Genomic DNA, 23,116 nt, shown 5'->3' on the forward strand with positions numbered 1-23,116 from the left:
TTCATAAGGATACCTTCGCTGTTTTGAGACCATGTGAGTGAGTTTGTTATGTGAACACCCAGGAATTTGAAACTGTCCACTATGTCTACAGGTGAACCATTTATGGTTAAGGGACTGTGATTGACTTTAGACTTCCTAAAGTCAACGATGATCTCTTTTGTTTTACTAACATTTAGAGAGAGATTGTTATTCTGGCACCATAGGGTTAGCTCTTCAATTTCCCTCCTATAGGCCCTCTCATCATGGATCCAATGCATTTTCAATGGAAGGTTGTTTTGTTTTTTGTCGTTGCCGTGTCTCTAGCTCAACCACAGGCTGTCATTTGGTCATTGACAATGCATTGGACATCCCCCTCCCTCCCCCTCATTCTCAGACGATACGGAGAAGATGTTTCACGCATATGTGTGAGTCTGGCCATAAGCTTTGCTCTGTCCTTCCTATCTTTAGGTTGTTAAGTGTGTTTGGGGGAAACTGTTTGTGGATGATGTAAACATACTTTGTATTGGAAGTACTCTGGGAGAATCAGCCTGATGCCCCATTGAGGCACATGGTTGGCTCCACTATATCTGGATATTTGTAAAGTCACTTATACTTCAAGAAGTTTTTGTAGTCTAATCTATATTCCTCCATAAATTACTACCATGAGTGACACAGCAAAAGCGTCACATGAACCCTCCCTCGAAAAGTCCTTAGAGGTCAGAGTCAGTACAACTATATTGTTCCAGTTAACTCATTTGTAGCCGATCCCGAGTATACTTGCGAAATATACTCGAGTATTTAGAGTGCCGATCCCGAGTATACTCGCGCTACATCCTGTATATACAGTAACGCTGGCATACTGACCGTACAGTCCATTGAAAAGTCCCGGCATGGAAAAGACCCGGCGATTCATCATCATCGCGCGTCCACGTGCACAAAATAGTAATCCCTTAACATGGAAGCCAACGGCCATTCTCATCTTTGATGTCCATTTTCTCCAGAAAACACTTTTGAAGCCAAGGATGGCATTAGATTCTCGCTATAAAAACACAAGCTGAAAGGCACCGATCAGCCATTACTGCTGCCGCATGGGCGAATGACGTCATGACGGGAAAATGACAGGAAATGTTTGCGCAATCGACTTCTGGCCTTCAAAATAAGAGACTGGCCGCGGACGGAGCAGGCGAACGGCGCGCTGGACATTTAACCCGTTCATGTCTGGAGCACTAAATGGGTTAACATGGAAGCCAATGGTCTTTCTCATCTTTGATGTCCATTTTCTCCAAAAAACACTTTTGATGCCAAGGATGGCATTGGATTCTCGCTAAAATAGTACAAGCTGAAAGGCATCGATCCGCCATTACTGTTTACGCTTTGGACGATAACACTTCCGGGTAAATCTCAAAAGGTCGTCAAGTAGGAATTGTGAGCGCGATCTACTTCCGGCCTTCAAAATAAGAGACTGGCCGCGGACGGAGCAGGCAGCCGGCAGCTTGGATTTGTAACCCTTTCATGTCTGGAGCACTCACAGTGTATCAGCTACTGCACCATTTAATAGTCTGAAAAGACAAATTCCCATTCAGTGCATCGATATCATTGGAATGGGGGCTAATTCCTCCACCCCTGCAAAGACGTCTACTTTTAGAATAATAGTTCCACTTCTTCAAACACTACTGAACACTCTTTTTTATAATCATATCCTTTTTAAAGCTATTGTTTTTATGCTTTTGTGATATTCTTTGTTTTATTTCATGTTTTTATTACCTACTGTATGCAGCACTCTAACAATCCTTGTGATTGAAAAGTGAAATATAAATAAGATGCATTATTATTATTTAAAGAATCTGCTGAGAGGGTGTCTGGCGGTGCCGGAGATTGAACGTGCGCACATATGCACGCACGCACGCACGCACGCACGCACGCACACACGCACGCACGCACGTACGCACACACACACACACACACACACACACACACAGACACACACACACACACACACACACACACACACACACACACACACACACACACACACACACACACACACACACACACACACACACACACACACACACACACACACACAGGGACAGAAGCATACAGTATGTCTCCTAGCCTGGCAGAGGTAATAATTTACTGGAGAGATGACTTCATATTTTTCATATTTTTGAAGTTGGAGGGGACATGTTCCCTCCATCCCCACCAAGAACAGCGTCCATGTTGACAGGAGAGATGATCAGAGGAGCAGAGTTTATACCACCATTATTATGCTCAGGACAGAAGAATGGATAGAGTTTCTCAGTGAATGAGCAGCCTGTGAAAGAGTAGAGATGAACTCTGGCCTCCACATCATAAAAGGAGACCCTCCTCATAATCCACAAACACTCCCACTTTCTGGAGCTCCTCTCTTACAGGGAGGGGGGCAGCAGGGTCAGCCTTAGCCTCGTACTCATTTCCATTCTCCAACCCTATAGTCCAGTAACCATCATCAGGACTCAGATAGATGTCTTCCTTCCTGTTGATTGACTCTCTGGCCACTCCTAGAGCCCAGTCAGTCTTCCCTCCAACCTGAACCTCATAGTAAAACCTTCCTGAGGAGAAGCTTTGTTTTCCTAAGACACAGGCACATGAGAATCTCTCTTTGTTGTTTGGTAGATTCTTCTTTATGTTTCCATCACTCACTTGTTTTCCATCCTCAGACAGGATGAGGCAGGGATGAGCTGTATCAGGGTCCAGAGTCACATCTACTGCATATTGCTGGATCCTCCTCAGCTCAACATCACACAGCTTCTTCTCCATCTCTTGACTGAGTGTCTTCTCCAGCTGAGCCACAGCTGTCCTCACAGTCCTCCCATATGAAGACTGATGGACATTGACCTTTGTCCAGTCCTTGGTGGGTGGAGGGGTGTTGATGGAAGTGAAGCTCTGGAGGAGGTGGAGGTGGTCCTCAGTGAGTGAGAGCTGCTTCAGCTCAGAGCTTCTCTTCTCTAACCAAGTGATTTCCTTTTTCAGATCTTTGATGAAGCCTTCAGCCTGTTGCTCTGTTGTTTTATGCTTCTCTTCAATCACACCAATGAGCTCAGCCTGGCTCCTCTCAATACAGCTGATCAGAGCAGTGAAGACCTGCACACTGCCTGCTATCACTGTGTCTGCATCTTTCCTGCTGAGCTCTACTGAGTGTTTTGACCTCCTGAATCTTCACTTGTCTCTCCTGGATCACCTGCTGCATTTCATCCTCTGTCTTTGCTTCAAATTCTTCTTTCCACTTGTGATTCCTGAACTGATGAACCATCTCAGAAATCAAAGTATTTGCGGATATTTTCGGTCTCTTATGGAACGTTTCTTGACACAGTGGACACCGACACACATCATTCATGTCCCAGTAATGTTTGATGCAGGCTTTGCAGTAGTTGTGTCCACATGGAGTGAAGACTGGATCAGTGAACACATCCATACAGATAGAACACAGGAAGTGCTCTTCAGACAGCAGACTGCTGGCGGACGCCATTTCTACACACTGAGAATAAAAGCCAAAGTTTTAAACACTGGAAACGACAAACCTTTATTAACCAGAAGTGTTGCTGTATCAGCAGTGTTTTCTGGGGTGTCTTCAACCGGTGATGTCTGTCTTTACGATCCAGGTATGTTTGTGATTACAGCAGAATATTAAGTTGTAAGGGTTTATCCAATGGTCTGTCTTGTAGTCTTCTGTGTATCTAATGCAGCCTCAAACTCTGTTTAATCCGCTTTTAAATAAAGCTGACTGAAATCTGATATCATCAACATGATGTCAGTCTTGACCAAATATGGAAATCCACACGGCTCCAAGATCCAACTAAAAGAACATTACTCTGTGACCACTGAAACCTGCTGCGAGGAGCCTTTTTAGGCCATCAATGACATAATCATAAACATCATCATCATCACTATATACTGTGAAATGTTGTCCGCAAGAAACATCTTTGTTTCCGGGACATCAGGGATCTCCATATATGGGTTGCTGTGATGTGCCACGCCGTCAGTCACACTTGCACATGAATTCTGTCTTGACCATAGGAGCGTGCCATGAGCGGACATGATCTGCAGGTTTTCATACTAAATGCGACCTACGGTCGCAATCAACAAAGCCAGCAAACAAATCTACCTATGGAGGTGGATTCTGCTTTTCAATTGCAATGGTGTGGTTTCTTGCCAGTTGAGAGTTTCTGTTAAAATACGATCCATTCTCCATTGACAATTAGAACAGCAGAAGAAACCTGTGGAAAAAACTCATTTGCTGGTCATTTTCTGGAAAAATGGCAGTAAACACAGAAGAGTTGAAACGGCACATGAGTACATTGATTGATTGGTTGATTATTGTATTAGACAAAAATGGAGAACAGTACAAGTATAGTCAATACAATTGAAATGTAGTACAGTACAAGTACAGTTAAAGGTGTATTCAGTGATAATGAAAGTGGCCGGGGGTCATCTTGTCACAGCGTGGAAATGTTTAGTTTTTATAGATTTTCTACACCATTATAATGTATTATTTTGATCATTAGACCCAATCACTGAATATCGGTAGGCCTACATCTCCAGCTTCAGGATATGTATGATACTGATTTACTACGAGACTGGCATTTTATGAGTCCAGTAGTTTACAATCTAGGCATTTAGCAGACGTTCTTAATTCAGAGCGACTGTGGTTCTCAAAACTTTTATTTTGACCATCATAACTAAACATCATAACATAACTACGGCCATACTCTACCCTGATTGGTCGAGGACTGGCTGGCCACCTCTGAAAACGGAATCTAGCTATGCTCGCAACACGGGCCATGGTGGAAGTCCTTATGTGGTCAGCACACATTCTAGTGAGGAGAATGAATGGAAAATGTACCAATTATATTTTTATTTTAATGAAATACAATCACTGAATATACCTTTAAACACCCTGCCTAAAAGGAACATCTCAAATAACACCTTTTACTGTCTTTTTTACGCTCTCTGGGTTTCACATGTTTAGCTTGCTTATTGTAAGTCGCTCTGGACAAAGATTGGCTGCCAATAAATGCCTACATTGTGCATTACAAGAAAAAAATCAAACAAAAGCAAGAAATCAAGTACATTTTTTCACATACTGCAGGCTACGGTAACATATCGGCACTCCGACACATTGCTAACCTTAACCCTAACCCTAGTAGAACTGCTTGGTGAATGCTAACCGTGTGAAATGCTAACCTGCCGACGCTAGTGAATTCTAAACTGGTGAAATGCTAACCTGCCGATGCTGGTGAATTCTAACCTGGTGAAATGCTAACCTGCCGACGCTGGTGAATGCTAACCTGGTGAAATGCTAACCTGCCGACGCTGGTGAATGCTAACCTGGTGAAATGCTAACCTGCCGACGCTGGTGAATGCTAACCTGGTGTTCGGAATGGGGATGTGTCGGAATAGAAACCATCGTTGGCTATAGGCCTACTTTCAGCCAAAATATTGCAAAATATTGTAAATTCTACTCCACTGTTTTGTAGATTTACGATTAGTATTACAAAACATGCTGTAAATTAACCAGTTTAGCTCTATTTAAACTTTGGCCCAGATAATCCAACCCTGTCTGACCTTGTATAGTTGTTGTTTGTTTGCTCTGTGCGTGCGTGTGCGCGCCTGGGTGTGTGTGTGTGTACTGTGCACGCGCGCTAAGGCAGCCAGTCTCAGATCGATGCGCGCAGAGGATGTGGAGTGTGTTCGCTGTCACGGAGAGGCAGAGAAAAGTCTATCGACGTAAACACTGTTCACCTGGCATGACACACATACACACACGCACACACACGCACACACACACACACACACACACACACACACACACACACACACACACACACACACACACACACACACCCTGTGTCAATGACCTCTTGCTGCTAATAATATTCGCCATGCTCTCTCTCTCTCTCTCTGTGTGTCTCTCTCTCTCTCTCCCTCTATCTCCCCCTCTCCCTCTCTCCCTCTCACTCTCTCTCTATCTCCCCCTCTCCCTCTCTCTCTCTCTCTCTCCCTCTCTCTCTCTCTCTCTCTCAGATCTATATACGCGCTGAGCGAAGAAAAGCTTATGAGTTTTTCTTCCTATATCTTTCTCATAAGAGAGGAGATCAGATCGACGCCGTAATCAAGCCTATCCTTCACCTGAACGGGAGAGGAAAATAAACGAGGCAAAACTTGTGGAGAGTTATGAAAGAAAAACCTTCCAAACTTCTACAAGGTTGTTCACTACACACTCTTATATAAGACCATTTAGGCGGTGTCCAGACGAGATTAAGGACTTTGGGTGTTTTCGTGCAGGTTCTTAATTGTTTAGACCAGGGGTCCAAGGACCCCTTAGTTGAGAGACAGATGAAGCAGAGACCCCCACAACATTTTTGGTAGATTCCATAGTTTCATCATTTGACAGCACAATTATCAGTGTATTTTGGATTCATTCACTATTTGTTGTTAGATTGTTCCTGATTAATATGCAAAAATCACGATACAGAAAGTTAATATGGCAGAGCAAGCTCTAGTCTGCACAGATACTGTAGCAAGTATTTTTGCAGAGTAAATTGCAACTTAACTCCCTTGAATATTGTGGATGTACCCTTCTATTTAATCCTTTTGGGGATGTTGATGTTGTCATTTGCCCATTTGTCAATTTGGTCGAAGAAATTGGTTGAACATAACTCTTATTTTGGGACCATCTCTCCATTGTTTACATTGGTTTGTAATGCATGCTGCCACCCCATGTGGTCATGTGATCCAAGATGGCCGCCGTGTGAATAAGGTCTATAGAGCTTTTACAGCAAACTGTAGCCTGCTCTTCCCTCCCACGCTACCGCCGTCATATAGCCTCGCGTAGCCAGGCTTACTCATCTGCAAAGAGAAAAGCCTGGTCAAGATATGAAGCAGAGACCGTTCTAGGAGGTGGGGCTGAATTTTCCCTGATTTTTTTTTTCCACAGTACGGTGTTCCTGCAAACGTATTCCCTGCTGAAAAAGAAACTGTTGTACTTCTCCCACTCCATCGCTTGCGCTCGCAATTAACAATATACAAAAAAAAAAAAAAAAAAAAGACTGTGTGTCTGTGTTTCGGCAAAATACTGTGTATTTCTGTGCATCTTTGCTTCCGGGGTCAAAATGACCCGCAGACCGCATTAGAGGGTCAATGCGCAAGGACATAAGGCTATATAGTCCATGGGCCATACGAGATGTCGGTATCGGAAAGGTGGCAAAGGTTATCATCCATTTTTGAAAACCTCTATATCTGTAGATTATAATTTGGTAGGATAACCCTTTCTGAGACACAGCTAAATTGGTGTTATCAGCTGCTAGAGTTGGTGTCCCATTAACTTTACATTACAGGGAAAAAAAGCAAAAAAATAATCTGCTTCAAGTAGCATATTATGAGAGATCAAACTAGGGTTTTTTCATGATTCTGAATCCATTGCAATTATCTGTTTTGTACAAAAAAAAAACATTCCTTGGGTTAAAAAACTACCCCACAAGACTATGGTTTAGTGATGAAAAGTGATGAGTCATCACTTTTCACACTTTTGTGGGGGCCGTTTTAGCACAATGAATGTTTTTTTTATGCAAAACAGATGTTTGTAATGGATTTAGAATCACGAAAAACCCCTAGTTTGACCCCATAAGCTACTTAAAGCAGATACATTTTTTGCTTTTTTTCCTGTAATGTAAAGTTAATGGGACATCAACTCTAGCGGCTGATAACCCTGTTGTGTCTCAGAAAGGGTTATCATACCAAAATATAATCTACAGATATAGAGCTTTTCAAAAATGCATGATAACCTTTGCCACCTTTCCGATACCGACATCTCGTAAGGCCCATGGACTTATAGTAGGTCGTCTTTTGGAGGTTTAGTAGTATGCGGCTACTTAATCACATAAGAATCATTGATTTCAGACATTTCCTTTAGTTTTAAAACATTTGGTATTTTCAAATACAGCCCATCTGCATGCTTCTGTGTTTGACCTTGTAGATCATCTTTTTGACACCAAAATCTATGGGCATAAAAGGCACACAGACAGTCGGATACAGAAGTCTTAAATGGGCATAAAAGGGGCATAAACAGACAGAAAGACAGGCGGACAGACAGACGGGTACAATGGGTATGCTATAACCGGGCTGGACATGCATTCCCAACCTGCACACCATGTGACCACTGAGGTTAAATGGTAAACAGTGCATTTATACAGCGCCTTCATCCAAGGCGCTTTACAGTGATGAGAAACAGGAAAAAATGCTTTGAAAACAACACCACAAGGCGTGTAAAGTCCACGCCCACCACCGCAGAGGTTGTGGGTTCAAATGAGAGTTAAGGCCTGAAAATTAAGGCCGGGCCATAACTGGGCCCTACTGAGCCGGCTAGAGGCTCAGCCCAACCCTAACCCTAATTTTAGGCCCGAAAACCCAGGAGTGAAAAAGGAAAGATCGCCAGTGGGTGGCACCAGTGGCTGAAATTATAGCAGAGTGATAGAACGGAACTTGAAATAGATGGCAAAATGGCAACTTGTCAAACAACATAAAACATGCTAAAGAAATAGGCAACAGGTAACAGATAGCCGCGGCCGCGAGTGAATGAAAAAACTCATTTCCCATGACTCGCGAAAATAGTATTCCTCTGAATTCCGGTTGCCATTGCATTGTATACACTCTCGTCCTGTTTCCGGAGGTCCAAGCTCCCTAAGATCTAGCGACGTGCTTCTGTCATAGCCCTGCTGAAGCCTAACAAACCTGCAGAAGACCCCAAGGCCTATAGACCCATATCGCTGCTCTGTGTCCCTTTTAAGATACTGGAGAGGATGATCCACAGCCGCATTGAGCCGATTGTGGTTCCACAACTCCCGAGGGAAGAAGCAGGTTTCTGTCGAGGCAGGTCAACAGTGGACCAAGTAACACTTCTCACACAGGACATTGAAGACAGCTTCCAGGCCAGCGAGAAAGCTGGGATTGTGCTACTGGACCTGACAGCCGTGTACGACACCGTCTGGCACCGTCTGGCACCGTGGACTCCACCTCAAGCTTCTGAGTACAATTCCTGATCTCCAAATGGGGAACTTCATGATGGAAATGCTGTCAAACCGCAGCTTCATCCTAAGAACCAGTGATGGTCAGCGAAGCAGGCTCAGAAGATTGAGGAATGGTGTCCCTCAGGGCTCAGTCCTCTCCCCGATGCTCTTTAACATCTACATCTATGACCTACCAGAGACAAAATCTAGGAAGTATGGGTACGCAGATGACTTAGCCATTATGCTGCGACAACCAACCTGGAAGGCAATGGAGGACGGTCTTAATCAGGACATGGACATCCTGGTTGACTATCTCCAAAGGTGGCGCCTGCAGCTCAGCATAGGCAAGACGGTGTCTGCATCATACCACCTCAATAACAAAGAGAAATTAACGTGTTTGTTGACAACAAGCGCCTGGAGTTCCAGCAAGCCCCAAAATACCTAGGGGTACGCTTAGATAGAACACTGTCCTTCAAACAACATCTTGAAGACGTGAGGGCCAAGGTAACATCAAGGGTCTCTCTCATCCGACCTGGGGGAGCATCTGCCACCACACTACGAATTTCCACCCAAGCCCTGGTCTTTTCATCAGCTGAATACTGTGCCAGCCTGGTGTAGGAGCCCCCAATAAACAACTCCCTTCGGACCATAACTGGCTGCCTGAAGCCCACTCCTGTTTCCTACCTGCCAGTCCTTGCAGGAATTGCCCCGGCCGGCCTCCGACGAGAGGCTGCAACCCTCGGGTTTGCAAGGAAAGCCCAGATACACGATCCTGCACCACGCCACCAGCCTCCAAACAGACTCAAGTCCCGCCACCCTTACAACAAGGCGGCACAAGAGATGCTCTGCTCCATCCCGGAGGACATGTCCACAAGGGCGTGGCTGGCGGCATCTTGGAAACAGGAGTGGGAGTCGGTTGGGCCCTCCCGTATCCACCGCCACATCTGGGACCCGGGAGTTGGCGTTGAGAGAGAGGACCTACCCCGCTGGCAATAGACTCTACTGAACCGCCTGCGCACTGGATTCGGCTGCTTCAAATCAGCAATGAAGAAGTGGGGCTTGGCAGTGCAACATGCAAGTGTGGCGAGCCTGAGCAGTCTGCAGAGCACATAATTAACACCTGCCCCCTGTACAAACCACCTTCAGAGGCTGGCCTCTTCCAAGTGGGACCAGAGACAAGGGCGTGGCTACACAATACTGAGTTGGACATCTGAGGATGATACACGAAAGAAGAAGAAGCCTACATCAGTCAAAGGGTTAAACCTTTGGCCTGTTGTGAGTCGTGACCTGCCCAGAATAAGGACACCTGGTTGAAAATGCAAGATAACAATAATGTCCCTGAAAATATATTTTACGTACGGGCTAAAGCAATATGACTCTGGCTTTTATGGCCAGAGTGGAGAGCTGAGCTCATATCTCACTGCTCTCTGAGAGAGAGAGAGAGAGAGAGAGAGAGAGAGAGAGAGAGAGAGAGAGAGAGAGAGAGAGAGACACAGAGAGTCACCCCCAAAACCGAATTTGTATTCTCAGCTTTATTTTTTAACACCCAAGAAAGAGAGCGCGCTGCTTGCGTCTCAAACAGTCTGTCCTCGTGATAGAAAGAGCTGCACTTTATTCCCCCTGACTCCTCTGTAACCTTGGACCTCCCCACCCCCCACCCCACACACACACGCACACACACACACACACGCACACACACACGCACGCACACACGCACACACACACACTCGGCCATTAAGTCTTCAGTCAGAACGCAGTGAAGAGAGGGAGGTATAGGGGGAGGGAGAGGGAGAGAGACCTTGAACAGAACAGTGCGCCTTGATTTAATACCCCACGAAGCCCTGCTAGAGGCTTTGCACTCTCTGTGAGTGCCGAGTGCCTCCGTCTGTACGTACGTGCGTGCATGTGCGCGCGTGTGTGCATGCAGGTACCAAGCATCGCCCGTATTGCTTCCAAGATCATCGGACTTCCCACACCCACACTTGCTGATATGAACAATAAGGCCATCAACACGCTTGGCACTCTCGATAACAAATGACACTGATCATCCTCTGCATCGCTACTATCACCTATTGCCATCGGGGCGAAGATACAGAACCTTGAAGTATCACAAGGTTGGGTTTAGCAGAAACAATCTGCTAAACAATTGCCCCGTCTCTAAGAGGTTTTCTTTTCTGTGTATAGTGGGGTACTGATGATCTTTGTGATATGTTTGTGTTGTTATATGGTTATATATGGTGTTTTTTCTTGTTTGAACAGACTGTGAAGACAAATTTCCCTTCTGGGATAATAAAGATTATTATGATTATTATTAAGCAGCCCCACTAGTAGTAGCATTTGAGAACTACTGTAGACATTGTGAGGTAGCCTGGAAACCAGGCCTCGCTGCGTTTGTCTTTCTCTCACTACACTTCTCAGTCCAGCCATCCTTCCACCCATCCATCTTCAACCGCTTATCCGGAATCGGGTCGCGGTTCCAACTGAGACTTCCAGAGTTCCTTATCCTGAGAAACTTTCTCCAATCCCTCAGGGAGTATACCGAGGCATGTGCCAGTGTGGAGATATAATCCTTCCATCTGGTCTTTGGTCTGCCACAAGGTCTCCTGCCAGTGGGACGTGCATCGAGGACCTTCCTAGGAAGGCGCTCGGATGCCCCAACCACCTAAAGCTGACTCCTTTCCAAGTGTAGGAGCAGCGGTTCTACACCAAGACTCTCTGGGGTGACTGAACTTCTCAGCCTATCTCAAAGGGAGCTGCCACCCACCCTTCTGAGAATACTTTTTGTATTGACCCACATAACACTTCATCACTATAGGTGAGAGTAGGAACGAAGATTGCTCAGTAGACAGAGAGCTTTGCCTTCCGGCTCAACTCGAGTCAGGAAGTGACTTGCCTCAATTTGTTACTTGACTTAACAAAAATACAAGTGTAAAATGAAACCAAATGTGACACATCTGCATTGCTTAATTTACAAGAAGTCTGTTATCTCACATATGGTACTGACATCAACACAGCATGGGACTGTGGACAGAATCTTATCCAAAGATAACAGAATATTCTATAGTGTTGGGTCTGAGAGGCTAAATGGCACACAATAGTGGTCCGTGGCTCAGGGGTGGTTACAGGTTGGAGTGAAAACAGTGCATACATACCAGCTTGTATGTACCATAGGCTTATAGAGGGTATGCGCATGCATCTAGTGAATGGCAAATCTAGTGGCAAACTGAGTTTAACGACATTTAATGCAATCAGATAGGACTTTTCTGTTTGGATGTATGGGCTGTCAAGGCCAGGCAGTAGTGTTTTTGCCACTCAGTAGGCGTTCCTGCATAACTTCCGGGTATGATGATGATGATTTCACACGCATACCCTATACCAGGGTTCCCCAATTAGTTTTCCCCAAGGGCCGAATTATGTCTAGGGTACCAAGCCGAGGGCCACAACATTGCAGGGGGCGACGGTGGCGTTCCCGCTACTCCAGCGACAGTTCAGATATCGTCGTTGTCGGGTGAAAATCTTGTACATGTCCAAAACCGTTCGTTTTGCATTTATCATTTAGAAAATGATTTAAACTAGTGAAAACAGCCGATCTACAAGCACACAACGCCTCGCACTGCGAGGCGTTGTGTGCTTGTAGATCTGCTGTTTTCACTACTTTTGTGAGACGGCCTTGTATGATGAAGCAGGGCTTTACTTTGCCAAAGAGCGTACAAATTTGGAGATACAAGATTTCCACCCAACAATGACGATATACTAGTGTTGTTGCTGCTCTTATACCACCATTATTACTGGGGTTGGTGTGGGCCAGACAGTAGCCCCCCGCGGGCCGCAAATGGCCCGCGGGCCACCTATTGGGGAACCCTGCCCTATACCAACCTTTTCTACCATATATAGCAGCTTGCCCTGATAAACTGGCAAACTGACATCTCTCTCTCTCTCTCTCTCTCTCTCTCTCTCTCTCTCTCGTGTTTCTCAGGCAGAGTTTGACCGTGTGTGTGTGTGTGTGTGTGTGTGTGTGTGTGTGTGTGTGTGTGTGTGTGTGTGTGTGTGTGTGTGTGTGTGTGTGTGTGTGTGTGTGTGTGTGTGTGTGTGTGTGTGTGTGTGTCTATTGTATAGAAGTAGGTCACAGTGGCCTAACTAGCACTGTTTGGTCAGGTTGGGGATGATTTTTTTTTCCTTCTTTTCTTTTTTTTTTGCGTGTGTGTGTGTGTGGGGGGGGGGGGGGGGGGGGGTTGAAGAGACTTTTGGGAGGGAGACGAGCAGACATGTCACCTTAATAACTTTATTCTGTCACTTTATTCCCAAGTGGGAAAAGTAGCATATTGTGCTTTCTATTTTTCTTTCTTGTATTCTTTTTTTTTTTTTTTTTTTTCTGTCGCTTTCACTTCGTGCCAATGGAAAGGGTACCAGGATTCTATTGGTTGGGACAGAAGCGCAGGGGGGTGGGTCAATACATGCTATTGGCTGGGATCTTGTCATCCCTATTCTGAGTGGAACATAGCGCTGCGAGGCGTTGTAAGCTTGGAGATCGGCTATTTTTGGCGAAGAGGTTTGTAGAGGGAAAAGAAGAGCAGACTAAAGTATTTGACCGTTCAAATGGTTTAAATGAAAATACACATTACTGCAACGTGATGACAGTGCTGTCAAACATGTCTAAGCTGTCTAAGAAATCTGCAACACAATTTGATACGATATGTAGTGGGGGTCCCTGCTTCATCTCTCTCTCAGTTAAGGGGTCCTTGGCCTGAAAACCTTGAAGACCCCTGGTGTAGAGGAAAAAAGGAGTAGGCCTACAGAACCAAAGGTTTACTAAGTATTGATGGTTAAGCACCATTCCCACCATGCACGATAGCTAGAAAGATTACTATATCCAGGGGCAAGAATTGCAGGGAGGCCACGAAGGCCATGGCCCCTCAGTTTGGCCTTATTTCCCCTCAAAAAATGGCATGACCTGAGGCCACAGCGGCCTTAATGCCCCAGCTGTAGACACCAGTGTCTCTTTATTGTCATGTAAACACTGGTGTCTTTTGGTGAGATTAACTCCCCTGAGTCCCCATCTTTAAACCAATCCAGTAACTTTTGATTGGTGTGGGGTGCTGCCCATAAGTCCGAAATCTCATTAGTACAAATTTAGTTAGGGTTAGGTTTTAGGGTTAGGTTTAGGCACAGTTTTACTGAGGTTAGGGTTAGGTTTAGGCATAGTTTTACTGAGGTTAGGGTTAGGGTTTAGGTTTAGATTTAGGCATAGTATTTTTCACCAGGTTAACATCACCAGATTCTAGTGTTGTAGTACTCGAGTCAATGACTCGTCTCGAGTCAGGACTTGAGTCCAATTTTTCATTGACTCGGTCTCGTCTCGGTCTCGCCCTCAATTTGACTTGGACTCGTCTCGATCTCGGACCATTTGACTCGGGACTCGCCCCCCGCCGAGTCCACTCGAGTCAAGTCAAGTCAGTACAATGCAAAGGAAGAAATGTATATCCATGAGGAGTCCATTAACGTTAACATTAAGAGCGTTAAGTAATGCAGCATAGGCTATCTGACGCGCATCTGATAAGCACACGCACTACTGTAGCACGCAGGCACACACACACACACACACACACACGCACACACACACACACACACACTGAGCCCCTGCAGCGGCAGCCAGCAGACAACACTGAACACAGTCCACTTTATTTTTCTTTTCTCCTACCTGCAGTATATCCTCGTGTTGTGTTCCAAATAAATAATTCCATAGTGTAGTAAACAGCTTCCAAACACGACAGTTTAAATCATCCACGCGCACTGCTGGATTAAGATGCAACGTCTTGTTTTCTTTCCAGCTGTAAACTATTAATACTCGTTAAGCAAGCCTCATCCGAAAGTTTAACAAAGTAGGCTACACTGATTAACAGAGAGAAGTGTAACTTTTTTGGTCCCCCTAGAGAGGTTGAGACAAATCAAAACAACAGTGACATGGGGTATTTTTTTGCATTGTTTGACATGCATCAGACTAAAATGACATAAGGTATTTATCACCTTAAATAATGAAATGCAAACAGGCATGTAATGTGTTTGAATGGGGAAACTAATAATTTATTTTTGGTCAAAATAAAATAGTTTTTCATTAAGATAACATTTTATTTAATAGGTTTTGCCATAATCATGCAGCTCTATTACAACGACAGAGCTAAAACAGCCATGTTTAAAATGTTATAGCCTAGACTACATTAGTATAATTATTTTGTAATTAATATTATTTTTTTAATATCATGACATTAGACTGGATAATCATCGCCTGTGATTTGGGATATTGTACTACAGTATAAGTCTTATTTGTACAATTATATTGGCACTCAAAAGTAGGCCTACTTGTTCTCTGCCTGGGGGGAAACATTTTCATTGCAGCAACTCTAATGTCTGTTTGGGAAAAATGGTAGCGGCAGTAACTAGTTAATACCTTTAAGTAAGGAATACTTTTTAAAAGTAACCTTCCCAACCCTGGTACTAATTTAAAGAGTGACTGAACATAAATGAATCCATCATTCACCATATGTGATTGATGTCATTATGTAAAAACGAGCAGACATTTACAATTGCATTTGGCTCACAACATCACATTCAGCAATGTGCCCTCAAACCTAAGGTGCCGGCTACATGGAGCTGGATATTTTGGCTGTGAACCGGCATCAAACGCTTAGCCGGAACCGGGTCGCGGGGGTAACAGTTCCAACTGAGACCTCCAGATTTCCTTATCCCGAGCAACTTCCTCCACTCCCTCAGGGAGTATACCGAGGCGTTCCCAAGCCAGTTTGGAGATATAATCCCTCCATCTGGTCTAAACCACAGCAACCAAAGGTAATTTGAGGAGACCTATTATTGTTTTAATAAAGAACAAAGAACCCTCATTCCCCCAAAACAACTAAACAAAAACAACAACAAAAAAAGGTTGTTTTCTGTAGCCTACCTAAAAAAAAAAAAAAAAAAAAAAAAAAAAAGGGTTTTGGGGACTCGATTCAGTCTCGCCTCCTGTCAGACTCGGACTCGACTCGGACTCGACTCCCGTCGGTCTCGGACTCGACTCGGACTCGGCCCCCTCCCAGGGGGTCATGACTCGGACTCGACTCGGACTCGAACCTCATATGACTTGGACTTGACTTGGACTCGCTTTAGGTGGACTCGACTACAACACTACCAGATTCTGACTAATGGGATGTAGGAACGATGAGATTTCGGACCAATGCCATGGCACCGATTGTTGCAGGGTTGAGCACGGATTAGAGTGTAAATAGTACCATTATTTATTTCACTGCAGATAGTCTACATCAGGCGTCAACGACCATTTTGAAATGAAATGCCATGTTTTTAGATGTCTAGGTAGTCTAGGTCAGGGGTTTTCAAAGTGGGTGACAGGGCACCCTCGGGTGCCGTGACAGCAGTCCAGGAGTGCCGCAAGATCATTTGATAATATTTGGAATTTATTTGGACTCTTGAAAAAATATTATTTAGTATAATTTTAAACTTGAAGTTATTTTCAGTCAGTTCTTACCAAAATGGTTATTATCTCAATGTTTTTCTCGCAACATAATCACTAAAATATCGTCACTGTCGGGCAGAAACCTTGTATCTCCATGTTTCAAATGTGTACGTCTTTTGCCCTGCCTAGTCATACAAGACCGTCTCACGAAACTAGTGAAAACAGCCGATCTGTGCTTGTAGATCGGCTGTTTTCACTAGTTTAGTACATTGTATAGATGATAAATACAAAACAAACGGTTTTGGACGTACAAGGTTTCCACCCGACAACGACGATATGCTATAAATATAAGGTGCTGGGAGTGAAAATTATAATGTAGGGGTGGCTGGGGTGCCTCGGATTGAAACAATATTCATGGGTTGCCCTGAGACAAAATGGTCTAGGTAGTGTGCCATGTCAACATAACATGTGATGACACCATCAACACTTCTGTCATATTGTGATTGTCAGGACATTGTTCTAACGATCATTAGATTCAGAGCAATAACCCACCTATCTCCCAGATGGCCCTCCCCAGTCAAAGTTCAGAGTTTTAATGAACGTAAAATGATGTGCATAATGCAAATTAGGTGACTTAATTTAATTGATTCATGTTTAAAACAATATTTGATTTTGAAATACAAATCCTTTCTCTCACACTTCTGGCAGGGTGCCAGTGATCACCCTCCCCTGTGCCAAAGGTTACCCCAACCCCCTGTCTACATATTACATTTTAATTAATTCTTCAATTAATTCTTTCAATGGACTAAAATCTTGTTTTATTTGATGGCATTATATTATATAGTGGTGGTCCTTGAGGGGGTTCCAGGTGGTGCCCAGCAAAATGATGGAAGAGCTGGTAACCAAATGCACCCTTACCGTCCATACAGTCTCCAACCACTAAACTTTTCGTCGGAGAATTCCGACTTTCCGATGTGCACCTTTCCAACCTCTAATTCGGGGGAATTTTCAGAAGATGCGAGTGACATGTTGTACTTGAACCGGAACCTTTCTGACAAAAAGTTACTTGGTCGGAGCAGACAGTATGGACAGGCCTTTAAGTTAAAGTTGGTGCCATAATTTTGTATTTTTTTCATGGCACTGCATCTTTAACTCTCCTACTGCCAGATTATTTATTTATTTATTGGGTCTGGTGCCATCAAAAAGCGGCTTACCTTTGCGACGTTATAGTAGATAGACAGACAGACATTTATTTATTTTTTTTTATTTTTTTTTGTTGTGCAATAGTGCACTTTGGTCTGCCAGGCAGCAGAGGGCGGCGTCATGCGAGAATGAATGTGAATTGTCCTGCTATGTGTTGCCGTACATTCAGAGCAGTCACTGGCTACAGAGCCTCCGGGCCAGAGGAAAACAACAAGGAAGTGAATTGTTCTCCGTTGATCTAACGCATAATGGATTTTTTACACCATCACAGCGGAAAATGTGTTTACAGTAAACGGCCAGCGCGACCCCTCATCAGCTTACAGTCATCAGACGAACGAACCGAACGAGCGCCGTATTGGCATCGAGGTTCTGTAAAAAATGGGGCGAGCGTTATCGTTCAAAGCGTGGGGAGAGTTAAGGCATAAGAGTTGCTACTTAAGACAATCAACATACAGCCCTGAGGAAGTGTGTGAACAGAGATATAAAAGATCTGACCGCTCAGAACAATGTAAAAAAAAAGATTTATTTCAATCCACTTCCTGCCTTTCACACCTGATTCAGCATAAAAACCTTTAGCCGCAATAAGCCTCTCTCTCTCTCTCTCTCTCTCTCTCGCTTTCTCTCTCTGTCCTTTTGAAGAGAAGAAGTGTTGACGCCGACAGAGAGATGTCTCAGAACACGTCCATATTTTATTTTGTTAACGCTTCTTTTTCTTCTTCGCAGTGTCTTCTAAAGCCACTCCAGATTTTCTGTGGCTGCTGATAAGAGTGTACCGTATATACTTTGCATAATAAGGACGTGTGTGTGTGTGTGTGTGTGTGTGTGTGTGTGTGTGTGTGTGTGTGTGTGTGTGTGTGTGTGTGTGTGTGTGTGTGTGTGTGTGTGTGTGTGTGTGTGTGTGTGTGTGTGTGTGTGTGTGCGCGCGCGCACTGCGCTCGCGTGCGCACTGCGCTCGCGTGTGTGAGATAGACATCATGAAAGCCTTTTTTTTTGCTCTTCAGAAGGCAAAGGGTTGTTTCATGGTTTCATGGTTTGAAAAACTGAAAAGGTTTTGTCGACATCAGTCTAGAGAAAACCGTCAGTACGTTTCGTTGCGTTCTCACTTTATCATTCTGTGTTCACGTGAAGACGCATCGGCGATCGTAAACGTTGTAACGCGCATGCCATGACGCTAGGTGGCAGTGATGCCCCGGCAGATATACGAGTGGGTAATATGTCATTAGGTCGAACACCCTTTGGATCGACCACCAAACTCTAACCCAAACAATCCCTAATCCTAACCTATGCCTAACCCCAGGGGTGAGATGCCGTGGGCTCGGTTGGGCTCGGCGAGCCCACACTTCTTTTTTCAAGCTGCACGTACGCACGCCCCACATGCACGCACACACGACCCGCGCGTTCACGCACGTCGTCAAGTTGTGTGACGCCGCGGTCAGCACAAGCACTTCAGTCCCCCTACCTGGCTAGCTGCTTTGCATAACAATACTCGGGTAGGCAGTTCTCACCTATCCTCATTTACACTTGTACACGGCCAGTTCGCCTTGCATTCTTTACAGACAAAATGTCTCCTTTTGTGAACATCTCATCTGTTTACTTCACAAGAGTGGAAGAAAAACGAAGCAGTGTGTTGTTTTGTCAGAGCTGCATGCATAGTGGAGGGAGAGTTCCGAAAGTGTCTATGATTGTAAAGTAAAGTCTATGTAATATGTAAAGTTATTTTATATTTTATATAAAAAAATACATTAATTGAAACACATTAATTGAAACTACTTAACAATGTAACTAAATAATAAGAAATATAGTTAGTCTACATTAAAAATGTTGTGATGTTGAATACAGTATTTCAACTAGCACCGAGTGGCAGGCATGCATGCATATATGCGCGTGCACGCGCGCGCGTACGTGACGTGCACGTGACGTCATGAATTTAGAGGGGTACCACTTCTAAAATCCATATCACACCACTGCCTAACCCTAACCCTAAACCTAACCTCAGTAACCGTGACGCGGGTGATTATCTAACCTGCCGACGCTCGCGGGTGATTATCTAACCTGCCGACGCTGTTTGACCCAATGGGAGTTCGACCTATGGGGCAGTCCCCATACGAGTGACGCATCTCCGTCGTACTCATATAGGTTGTACTTCCTTGTTTCCGGTCGCCATTGCAGCGTGGTTCGGCTCTAGTCTGCACGTGAGCTTGCTCTGTTTCCTGAGCGTCAGCAAGGTCTCACTAACGCTCTGACTCACAGACAGGACCAGGAAATTCTCAGCCCTACGAGGGCTCAACTTCAGTCAAAAATAAACTAAACTACTTCACTACTCTCCTAAACAAAGGTAGTTTTGCGTTGTTGAAAGTCCATTCTCCGCGGTGGACAAAAAATAGTGTATTTTACAGAGTAGGTGTGGTGCTGAGAGGTTTCCCACTGCGAATAGACTTTCGACTGAAGTTGAGCACTCGTAGGGCAAAGAATTGAGAGCTAGCTCAGATACAGGACCAGGGATTCCACTGCCCTACGAGAGTTCGACTTCAGTAAAACTAAACTATACTACTTCGCTACTCACATACCCACCATGCAATTTGGGAAACCTCTCAGCTCGACTGCAGCAGTTGAGTATTCTTATTTCCGGGTTGTGTCTGTGGCGGTCGCGTTGGATGCATTTCATTTCATGTAAAAAATAGTGTATTTTACAGAGTGGGTGGGGCTGCTGAGAGGTTTCCCACCACAGATTGATACCTGGTGATGATGAATGAGTTAAAAGCTTTGGGGTCTGGGGCGAAACACAAAAGCCAGACACTAAAAAGGCCCCAGCAGTGAAATAATAAACCTTTGAAACATCCCTTGAGAACCTGACTGTATGTATGGTGTGGTGTGGGAAAGAGAGTCAAAGAAGGAACAGAGAGAAGCCCTTTCATTGCTCTCTCTCTCTCTGAGTCTCCTGAGTGGCTCTCAGTACCGTGGAGGAGGCTCATCCCCAAGAGCTGCATGTGGAATCCCAGGTTCAAAGCAACACTCCTCCAGTCCCTCTGCGGTGAGACTCTCTGACAGACTGGCAGATTGGGGCGTTGGATGGTTGATACTACGATTATCTGACAGCTTTAGCTACTAGTTACTTTTTTCTTTTCAGATGTAACTCTGTTACATCTGAAAAGAAAAAAGTAACTAGTGACTGTACATTTTGCCTTTTGGCATTGTTACTTTTTCTTAAAGACAGGGTGAAATCAAAAACATGTTTTTCACACTTTTAGAGCATATCTGTAGTGATAATATGGCCATACCTAACACTAGATGCCAAAAAAAACAATAAACATTTGTTGTGTATATTTATATCAAAGGTCCCTAAATAGGCCATTCTTAATTACTTTTTGTGAACAGAAATTCAAAAAGTGATGACATAGACAGGTCCGCTTGCATATAAATGAACCTTTGATTACATTCACCTGTTTGTTTCCCATTGCTGGCTCCCATTACTCCCATTACTCAGATTTTAAATCCCATCGCCTGAAGGGCTGGTCTCCTCGGATTGGTTCAGAAACACACAGGCTTTCTTTTCAAACTGAAACTTCAAAATAAAATACCCAAAATAGTCATTTCATTGGGTCTTTAAAGGTTCTACACCATGCATTTAAAAATAATTTATATATTTTATACAACATTGCTTGTGTCCCAAAAACGTTTTTCAAAAGGTTTGAGGCTAAAGTACCACTCCTGAATACAGAGCCCCTGTTATTTCTGCCTGGCTTTCAGAGCATTTTCAGCTGCACTACCACCTTGTCCTGAGTGGGAGGACTGCGCTATTGAGACAGTTTTGGCCCCACACTCCTCCCCACCTCCTGCTCAGACAGCCCGTTCTGAGACCTGCTTACATAGATCTGCCCATAAACTGAAAAAGAGACAATGGTCAGACAATAGGGCTTTGTGAGGATATAACGTGCTGGTGGGACAAAAAAAAAATACATACAAATTGGGGAAAAAAAAGAAAATTGATGCTGTAGGGTGATATTGATGAATTCCAAATATCATCAAATTATTCTGTGTCACCCCTGGACTGGCATCACAGCACCCTAGGGTGCCCTCTTTGGGAAACCCTGTGCCGCGGGACACATAATGACACTTGACACCCTTAGAGAGAGAGAGAGCGGTGAGGGAGTCTATGAAATATGAACATATTTTTATTCAACCAGAGGTTATGAATAATGACATGACCTTCACATTAATGCAGTGTTTTTGCCCGCACGCCTCCACGGCTGCTAAAGAGAAAAACGGTGTAAAAAAGACGCATGTCGTTTGTCTCACTCAGGTAGACAAATAGATCGGCATCGCAGTGTTTGTTATTCAGTGGTGGAAAGTAACTAAGTACATGTACTTAAAGGAGGACTTCACCACTTTTCAACCTATCTTAATCGGTACTCACTAAAAAATAACTTTTTTATTTTTTTTTCTCAGAGGAGGGCTGTGGGCAGGTCAGAAACCCATCATCTTGTGACATCATCAATTGGGAATCCAAGCTAATAGAAAATGCAGGCTTTCTATTCCTGAAAAGTTGCAATGTTAAAGTGGAAGCCATTGTTCTTGTGATAATAAAAATCGAAATATGTTTTACAAAAATGTAGTTTTTTTATTTTAAATTTTTGAAAATTATGATGTCACAAGACTATGGATTTCTGACCTTCCCAAAGCTCTCCTAAGAGACTTGGACCGAGTATAAACACAATTGTGCTATTTTATTATGAACAATAGTGAGGACCTATTTATTACATGAAGATAGGTTGAAAAGTGGCAAAGTCCTCCTTTAAGTACAGTACTTAAGTATAATTTTGAGGTATTTGCACTTTACTTGAGTATTTTAATTTTCCAATACTTTTGCTTCTACTCCACTACATCTCTGATCCACATATTGTACTCCGCCACAACTGTTTGAACATGTTAGTTACTAGTTAATTTGCAGACTAATTCTGGGACTTTTACTTGTAACCAGGCCTGGAATTTTGTCATTATAGGGGCAAGGCCACTTGGCCTTTGGTGTTGTCCATTTTTTAGGGCACGCCGCACAAAGGCCAAATGCTAGGGCAGGCAGGCCATCAAAAAACAAACAAACATGATTTTAGTCCATTGGCAGAATTTGTTGAATTTAAGGGTTAGGGATGATAACCTAATCTGCAGTGAAATAGATAAATGATGGTATTTACAATCTGATCCATCCTCAGCCCTGCAATCAAACTGGTTTAAAGATGAGGAGTTAAGATTTCAGAATCTCAACAAAAGACACACCAGTGTCTTTTGTCTATTGTCTACATATTGACAAGAAAGAGACAGAGGAGAAAGTGATACAGTCAGCTGGGGCATTAAGGCCACTGTGGCCTCAGGTCATGCCATTGGTTTGAGGGGCACAAGGCCAAACTGAGGGGCAACGACGGCCATGGCCTCC

General features: G+C 44.1%; 1 pseudogene across 1 annotated transcript in view; it reads right to left on the reverse strand.

The window, feature by feature from the left end:
- Positions 1-2,138: 2,138 nt before the first annotated feature.
- LOC308300783 (E3 ubiquitin-protein ligase TRIM39-like) overlaps positions 2,139-23,116 on the reverse strand; it is a 224,157-nt pseudogene continuing 203,179 nt past the window's right edge. The window contains exon 2 of the transcript in view: positions 2,139-2,780. The product of the transcript in view is annotated as an E3 ubiquitin-protein ligase TRIM39-like (transcript). The remainder of the gene's footprint in view (positions 2,781-23,116) is intronic.

This window comes from Nannobrachium achirus (assembly GCF_963921795.1).
Source record: "Nannobrachium achirus genome assembly, chromosome: 16".
NCBI lineage: Eukaryota > Metazoa > Chordata > Actinopteri > Myctophiformes > Myctophidae > Nannobrachium > Nannobrachium achirus.